Source organism: Saccostrea cucullata, unplaced genomic scaffold, assembly GCF_032062105.1.
Source record: "Saccostrea cucullata isolate Sc308-1 unplaced genomic scaffold, CSIRO_AGI_Scuc_v1 ctg3316, whole genome shotgun sequence".
Lineage (NCBI taxonomy): Eukaryota > Metazoa > Mollusca > Bivalvia > Ostreida > Ostreidae > Saccostrea > Saccostrea cuccullata.
Window position 1 is genome coordinate 29702 of NW_026933495.1, and position 9750 is coordinate 39451.

Sequence of the window (9750 nt, forward strand, 5' to 3'; positions counted from 1 at the left end):
AGTCAAGGTCTCGTTTATCACATTTCTCTTTTTATATATCGAGGTTTTGTTTGTATATTTCGCATAGGTTTCAAGACAGTTGATGCTGAAATTCAGTGCAGTGAATTACAGTACTGTATTAAGTGCCGACAGTCTACAGAGAATATTAAATAGTCAAGAAGACAGTTTCAACACGGATGCGTATATGGCAACTAATGAACATAAGGAATTAAGTTCTGATGAAGATTATGATAACAGAGATATTGACTCTGATTTCAATGCAAGCGATTTTGAAGATTCAGAATTGGACGAGGAATCAGATGAAGAGGAGACATGTAACTACAGATTAGATGAAACAGATAATCCATCAGAGGAGGAATTTTATGTTGTGTCAGAAAGTGCACTTTTTCAACTTTTGTCTGTCTGTGATATTTGTAATGGAAAAAGTGTCCCACTTGTAGAATACAGCAAAGGCTCCATGATATCTACAGTGTCAACATGTGAAAATGGTCATATCAACAGATGGCAGTCACAATCAACACATAAGAAAATGCCATAGTTTAATTTACATCTTGCAAGTGCAATGCTTTTAAGTGGGAACAGCATACTAGTATCTAAAGTCCTTATGCTTTTTAACCATTTAAAAGTTCTAGCACCAAGATCCCGCACTATTTCCCGTCTTCAGTCCTGTTACAGTATTCCTGCAGTCATTAGAAGAGATTCACAACAAGCAGACTATTTTGATGAATTGCGCCGTAAGTAATAAATACGTAAATTTATGTGTAACAAATATGATTATATCTTTATTTTATTTCATATATGTCTACAACTAGTTGTGTAACACTATAGTTACTTTTTCACCAGAAAAATCTCATGTCGTTCTTGGAGGTGATGGGAGATGCGATTCACCTGGTTACAGTGCAAAATACTGCAGTTACTCACTGATGGACCTTGAGACTAATAAAATCATTGATGTACAGTTGGTCCAGGTAGAATATGATATAGAAATTGAAACATCATTTATAATGAATATTTTCTATTAGATAATTTAATTGCCTTTGTCTATTTGCAGAGTAACGAGGTGAGAGGATCTACCCATATGGAGCTAGAAGGCCTTAAAAGTGGACTAAACAACTAACCGAATTAAATCGTGTCCCGGTGCATGATCTCGCGACAGATCGCCATGTAATGATCAAGTCATACATGAAGACTAAAAAACCAGACATCAATAAATATTTCGATGTTTGGCACGTAGCAAAGGGTAATTTTAATTTTTGTTATTTTATCAATGATATTTTTTTAAATAACTGTAAATATAGTAAGTTGCTTAATGTCAAATATTTCATGAATATCAAGAAAACTTGAGACATCAGCAAAAAAGCGTGGGGCTGGTCAAATCCGTCCTTGGATAAAAAGTATAGTTAACCACACATACTGGGTTGCAGCGGCAAGTGGAAACAATGGGCAAATGAAGGTTGACAAATGGTAATCTATTAGCAACCATCTTATCAATGTCCTTGAACATGATTCTGAGATCTTTCCACGATGTGAACATGGCCAGCTAGATGAACCTAGAGACTGGATGCAGCAAGGTCATTATCCAATTATTAAACTATTTTGTTTTATTTTATAACTGTACACATTCCAAAAATGTTAGCAGTTTTTTTTCATTCTAGGCTCTAGATGCCACAAGATGGTAAAAGATGTTGCAGAGAGTCCCTATCTGCTTCGAATCTTCCAAAACTGTCACCTACAAACCAGACATATGAACTTGAAGGTTTTCACTCTGTGGTGAATCATTTCGCACCAAAGAGTACGCACTTATTTTACATGCCAATGCTTGCAAGGTTTGTAGCATTTCTTTTTTAATACATTCATAGTTCTAAAGATTAAAGTTTAACCTTTAAAGTTTAAGATTAAACTTTTCTAAAATGAAAATTTCATAGAGTGTATTCGAACAAATTCATCACATCCAATTATACATTTAACTAGGAACCAAAGCTTCCGGATAAACAATGCTCCACTGTACTTGGAAATGAATCCTACTTCAAAAAAATTAACCTGTTCACTTATCTTGAAAATGTAGGTCAGATTCAGCATCCGAAGCAAACACGGTAGTATGCATCCTAAGATGCACCATCCATGCAATTTTGGTCATTATAGGGCTCAAAGTATCTTGGAAATGAAACCTGCACCAAAAACGGTAACCTGTTCACTCAACCGGAAACTGTAGGTCAGATTCAGTATCCATAGCAAGTCTGGTAGTATGCATCCTTAGATGTATATCCATGCAAGCTTGGTCATTATAGGGCTCATAGTTACTGGAAAATGAAACCTGCACCAAAAGCATTAACCTGTTTATTCAACCAGAAATTGTAGGTCAGATTCAGCATCCGAAACAAGTCTGGTAGTATGCATCCTTAGATGTATCATCAATGCACGTTTCGTCATTATAGGGCTCATAGTATCTTGGGAATGAAACCTGCACCAAAAACTTTAACCTGTTCACTCAACCAGAAAATGTAGGTCAGATTCAGCATCCAAAGCAAACCTGGTAGTATGCATCCTTAGATGTATCATCTATGCAAGTTTGGTCAACATAGGACTTATAGTTACTTGGAAATGGGACTACACCAAAAACAGCACCAAAAATGTTAACCTGCTCCAAAACATTAAGCTGGTCATTCCTTTGCTGAAATTACTGCATCTGAAATTTGACTGGTACAATGAAACACACTAGAAGCATCTTCCATGCATGTCTAATCCTTATAAGGACATAGAAGTAGTTTAAAAAAAGAAAACTGCTCCAAACAAATCAACCTTAACCTTGCCGACGCCGAGGGAATTACATAAGCTCCCCTAACTTCGTTGAGCTGAGCTTAAATTGCATTCTGTTTTTTTATACAGTATTTGTAAATAAACATATTTAATTTGATGATCCTTAACTTTTTTGTCCAGTATATAAATATAAAGCGAGGTTCTGTTTATATATTTTGCATTTCTTCTACATGTATAATTATATTAAGGTTTGATTTTAAATATTTCGCATTCCCTTTACATATTAAGGTTTTCTTTTATATATTGCTTATAAATGACAAGTTGGCACCAATGGGATCGAGACTCCTTGGCTAGTATAAAAGATATTATAATAGAAATCAGGGATGGGGTAATTGAAAAAAGTAATTGTAATTGACTGTAATTAATTACATTTTTAAAAGTAATTGTAAGTAATTTGTAATTGAAATTTTTTTTCAATTATTTGTAATTGTAGTTTAATTAATTACACTGATAAAATAGCATGTAATTTCAAATACTTTATACAGTACAGTTCAAAGATATATTATCACCACTTCCTCCACATTTTAATGTATTTTATTTAATTGTTAAACTTATCCTCAGTCCTTCCATTACTGAAGTTAATTTTTACAAGCAAATAAATAATTGGTTTGATAATTATAATCTAGTTTCTTGTGAATCATTATGTATTTTTTTAAATATAGATTTATCTAAATTTTGTATCACCGTCCTTAGGTCTATTCGTTATGAAACACACAATTATTATGTTTCAATGTTTCCTGTTTGAACAAAAATAAAAAGGGATGTGTGTGTCAACGCATAATTAAGTTCTCACTTTCTGGGAAAAAATAATAGCCCTCCAGGTCATAGGTATAAATTGCAATCAAAACAAAATTCCTCTGAGTAGGTATTCATTTCATGAACTATAAGACAAAGCCAATGGATACAATTATTTCAATTTAAAATGCTCTGCTAACTGTAGAAAAGAAAAACTTTTAATTTCATTATTATTTTAACATCTAAAAAGAATTTTTTGAGTAAATTTTGTAACTGTAAAGGTTATGTTCTGTACAAATATTAGTTATGAATTAAAAATGTTCAACATAAATAGCAATTTAGGATGTTCAGGTACATAAATGTTTCATTTTAGCCTTGCAATTGGTTTTTCATGGAAAAAACCGCATCAAACTGATCGCGGTGTATTTGTTAAATCATGTTGTTTTGTAAAAATAATTTATAAATTAAACCACAATGATACAGAATGCCCATATCATTTTTCTTGTATTCTTTGTGCAGAGTCCAAGCTTATATACAAATGAATGTAGTTCTGTATATTTATTGACAAGAATTTAAACATTTTCAACAAAAAAATTTTAAAATGTAATTTGTTATTTAATTAATTACTTTTGCAAAGTAATTGTAATTTAATTAATTAAATGTCTTAGAAAGTAATTTAATTGTAATTTAATTGAAGATAAAGTCAAAGTAATTGTAATTTAATTAATTACTTTTTAATGTATTTGCCCCATCCCTGATAGAAATGTCTGAAATGGGTTTATTAGGTTATATTTACGGAAGGTCCATACTTTTACATATCCGATTTTCATTTTACACATACTGTGAACCAAGTTTTATTCGAGTGCGAGAAATTTTCGCGAGGTTCGCAAGAGCCTCGTGATCGCGAATATTTCTCGCCGCGAACCGGTGTTTAAAGCCTCTTTGTTACCATTAACAACAGATCCAAAAACCTTTGATCACAAAAATAAATCGTCGCGAACTAGTTTACCCTAGGTAAATCACGAAATAAAGTCTTCGCGAATAAAAGTTGGTTTACGAGTATATAATTTTGATTATCACCTATCTATTGATATAAAATATTTTTGTATGACTGAAAATAATTTTGCAAGTATGTACCGGTATTTGTTTATAATTATATACTTAAAGAAAAAGAAACGCATAATAAACTTTTGAATAAAATTAAAACTTTTATTTCCAATATCGTTTTCCAGTATTGTTATCAAACATTTTAATTCAACTTTAAACAACAAGTAACCGAAATCTTGTGTGACTTTGACTGATAATTCCGGAGTTATGGAAGTTGATATGTCGATACCCCCCCCAAAACTAAAATAAAAATTCTCATCATGTCACTTGCGCATCAGTAATAGTCTTGATTTTCTTGTGCATTGAGTTTTTATCTTTCTCATAGGATTATCAATCAATACTTCCGACGGTAGTCTTAATGGTTGAGAGTAGATGTATGATTTCAAAGCCAACAAATCCCCCCGCCAAATGAATCCCACGAATTTTCGATTTTAGATAGAATTTAGGATAGAATTGACCGAATGTAGCTTATTCGGTACACGTGAATGTTGTAAGGAAGTCTCGACAAACACTGGATACATTTTTGAGAGTAAAATTGACGTAAAGTTGCCAAGCTTGCGTACCAAATTAGAGCAGAGAGTTTCTGTCAGTATTAGGGTGAAAATATGAGTAGGATTGTCTGCCGTAAAAATATCGGTTTCAGTAATAATGACTTGACAATAACCGAGGTGGCATAATGAAAAGCCAGCTCTTGATGTGACGTTGTTACGCGCCAACGTCACCGTGATGGTTGGTTGGAAACATTTTAAGTTACTCTCTGACAACAGAAAAACCTTTTTTGATTAAGAAGTTAAAAACAAAATGCAGAACAACATGTTGTTGCCTTTTTATTCAGTTATTCAACTCAATTACTAGACCCCATGTAACTTCCGTCAACAATACCATGATTGCAACAAATTTTACTGACTGCAAATACCGGAAAACGATGTCTATAACTCTAATGCATCTCTTGGCACTACAAAATGTGATCACAAAATTGTCATCATCAACATGCATGTGTATTTGGCTTTTTATCACTTCCCCTACGTGACGCCATACATTTCATGGTTGAGTAATTTTGACCAGCGATTTAAGTGCACAGTAATCAAAATACACATTTGACCAATTTTCATAATTTTCGGCCAAATAGTTAAATATATTTCGCTATTATGCTATTATGCGTTTCTTTTTAGTCCCCTACCGGTGAAACCGGGGGGGGGGACTATAGGTTTCCTCTGCGTCCGTCCGTCTGTCTGTGTAGCTGTCTGTCCGTCTGTCTGTCCCCGTCAGTCTGTCCCACTTGGTTTTCCGCACTTTTTTTCTAAACGCTTGCAGATATTGAGCTGAATTTTGGTGTGTCAGTGTATCTTAATGAGTTACAGATCAAGTTTTAATTTCGCTTCGCTTCATTGATGTTTGACAGAATTATGGCATTTTGAATATTTTTCATAATCGCTTAATTAAGATCGGGTTCGAACTGCGCTAACTTCCGATTGTCGACAAAAATATGAAGCGAGGAAAAGAAGGTGGAGAAATGAGTTGAATTTTCGTCTTAATGTGGATTATCTTATTAGTTTTTAGGCATTTACAACTTGAAAATCTTTCAGTTTTACCTTGGACATGACTTTTGCATATTATAAAATGACATCTTGAAGAAAAAGGGGAACCCGGTAGGAGACATGTATTGCTTATGCAATACTCTCAGAATGCTTGTTCTTTTCAGTATAATGTCATTGTGGACACAAAGCATTTAATATACATTGTTAATGGAAAGTAACACTTTGCACTCTGTCTATAGGATCTACATGTCATTTAGTACATACACAGACATAAAATTCGTAATTGCTAAATATATGGACCTAAAGCTTTTTAATTCTTTTTTTCAACAAACTAACTAGATATCTATTTTATTGATTTCGAGCCTATATCATCATATGAAATTTTTTTCTTCATATTTTGGAAAGAATGATTGAAAAAATTGATATTTCAAAAATAAGGGCAGACATGTTCAAAGGGCTGTTTGGTTAGATTTTTCTGGTCATTCTTAATAAAGTTGTGCTTTTTAGCTCACCTGAGCCGAAGGCTCAAGTGAGCTTCTCTGATTACATTTTGTCCGTCGTCCGTCTGTCGAACTGTCTGTCTGTCTGTCCGTCTGTAAACTTCTCACATGTTCCACTTCTTCTCAAGAACCACTAGGCCAATTTTGACCAATCTTGGTACAAAGCATCCTTGGGTTAAGGAAAATTTAAATTGTTAAAATAAAGGGCCAAGTCCCCTCAAAAGGGGAGATAATCAAGAAAAGACAAAAATAGGGTGGGGTAATTAAAAAAAATCTTCTTCTCAAGAACCACTGGGCTAGAAAAGCTGAAACTTATGTGGAAGCATTCTGGGGTAGTGTAGATTCTAAATTGTTCAAATCATGACCCCCAGGGGAAGGGCGGGGCTACAATGGGGAATCAAATTTTTACATAGAAATATATAGGAAAAATCTTTGAAAATCTTCTCCTCAAGAACCACTGGGCTAGAAAAGCTGAAATTTATGTGGAAGCATCCTGGGATAGTGTAGATTCTAAATTGTTCAAATCACGACCCCCGGGGAAAGGGCGGGGCCACAATAGGGAATCAAAGTTTTACATAGAAATATATAGGAAAAATCTGTGAAAATCTTCCTCTCAAGAACCACTGGGCCAGAAAAGCTGAAACTTATGTGGAAGCATCCTGGGGTAGTGTAGATTCTAAATTGTTAAAATCATGACCCCCGGGGGAAGGGCGGGGCCACAATGGGGAATCAAAGATTTACATGAAAATATATAGGAAAAATCTTTGAAAATCTTCCTCTCAAGAACCACTAGGCCAGAAAAGCTGAAACTTATTAGGAAGCATCCTGGGGTAGTGTAGATTCTTCTAAATTGATCAAATCATGACCCCCGGGGGGAGGGCAGGGCCACAATGGAGAATCAAAGTTTTACATAGAGATATATAGGAAAATCTTTGAAAATCTTTCCGTCATCTTTGCTAAAGAAGGATACAAGTGTTTCTTTGTTTTCAAGAACAGAAGTGGGTCAAAAATTGATTCAAGAGTAGGCTCCTCAAGATAACGCTGAAAAAGTTGTATACTCTCTGAGATGTTCCACTTTCGCTTGGGTGTAGATTTTGGCAGAAAGTTAAAGAAGTCGTCAGATTCTTGCTTCTTGTTTGGAGAAGTATCTGAATTTCCGTCATCTGCCAAATCACAAGAAGAGCATTCTTTTAAAGCATTGTTGTAAGCTTCTCAACATTTTCTGGAGCTTCCCACAAAAGCTTGAAACGAGGATCCAACATAAAAGCAAGTTGATAAGAAACATCAGACTCAAAATGAGAAAGCCGAGACTCTAAAGAGGACTTCAGAACTGAAAGAAATTTAGAGGAGTAGTCACATCTTTTGGCATCAAGATGCTTCTTTAGGCCAAATGTCATAGAAATAGTCATGCTGCCACTAACACTTTTTTTCTCTATGCAGCAATAATGTTGCATCTTCAAAAGTTTTTGTCAACTCTAGTAGAACCTATCTGTCATAAGATGAGATCACCGGACAGTCCAATTTTTCCAACTTTTCTTCGGGAATACCAAAACAGAGTGAATCATGTGGAGTTGGCTATTCTGGTAGCATTTGATGCTTGGACAAGTTTGGACACTTTGATAATAATTTTTTTTGGCTGTAGTCAGATTTATCAAATGCATCTTTAATGACCAAGTGTAACAGTGGGCATAACATCTTTTATGGGTTGGAAATGGGCGGTCATCTTCAGTGGTAAACAGTCTACAGGTGAAAAAGAACAAAACAGCAAAAGAAGTATTGATTTAGACAGATTAGCAAACATATCCAATGCTATGCTCCAACAAATGATGCAGAGGAAGAAGCAAAAGATAAGTTCTGCAATAGACTTCAAAGCGTTATTGACAGAGAAAGGTGTTACCATCATGATGGGAGACCTTAACGTAAAAATTTGAAATAACACCGGATGTGACGAGGTCATGTGACAACATGGGCTGGACCAAATGAATGAAAATGGTGAAAGATTATATTAAATTAGTAAACTTTTATGCATTCATCAAACTAGTTATTCGTGGCACTTTATTCTAGCAAAAAAGAATCCACAAAGCCACCTGGGCATCATCAGACCAGATAACAGGTAGATAGATCATTTACGTATCATTAAAGAGTTTAAGAAATCTTTGCAGGAAACCAGGGTCAAACGAGCAACAGATGTAGCCTCAGATTACCATCTACTGGCAGACAGCATCAAACTGAAGCCTACGAAAATGAAAACAGAGTGAAACTATCATAGATCAGATAAAACATATTGTTGTTAGTTCACCTATTTCCTGTAGGGCTTGGTATTTATTTTTCACTCAATCCTATTCTCCTGTAAAATTTCGGTATCTTGAAGTAGCTTCTTCAAGATACCGAAATTTTACAGAAGAATAGGATTGCAGTGAAAAATAAATACCAAGCCCTACAGGAAATAGGTGAACTAACAACGCTTCTTCAAGATACCGAAATTTTACAGGAGAATAGGATTGCAGTGAAAAATAAATACCAAGCCCTACAGGAAATAGGTGAACTAACAACATTTGAAAATGATTGGAAAGGGATGAAAGAGACCATCACCACAAACTGTCTTGAAATACTAGGCCTGCTGGACACATAATTACAGGTGACGTAAATATAGTTATTTTCCGATCATGACAAGGAGCACACAGCGGGTGTGACCGGTCAGCAGGGGATGCTCACTCCTCCATGGCACCTCATCCCACCTCAGATGTTTCGCAGATCACAAATGACACACTCAGGAAAGTAAAGGAGAGGAAGGATAAGAATGTTGTGGTCAATTCAAGTACAACAAGAGCTGAAAAGCGAAAGCACAAAAAGAGTATGCAGAGACACGAGAAAAAAAGTATTAAAGCGGACAAAAGAAGAATTAGCAATGGAAGCAGGCAAGGTACAAAAGCAAGAAGTATGAAAGACCTGTATGACATCACCAAGAAGCTAGCTGGGAGGCGAAGTAAACAAGAAAGGTCAGTGAAAGACAATGCAGGGAAACAACTATAAAGGGGAGATAAAAACAAAGA

At 34.9% G+C, this 9750-nt stretch overlaps 1 pseudogene; it reads left to right on the plus strand.

Annotated features, from left to right (window-relative positions):
• The first annotated feature begins 184 nt into the window (after positions 1 to 184).
• On the plus strand, positions 185 to 8955 carry LOC134238499 (uncharacterized; annotated as a pseudogene).
• Positions 8956 to 9750: the final 795 nt, after the last annotated feature.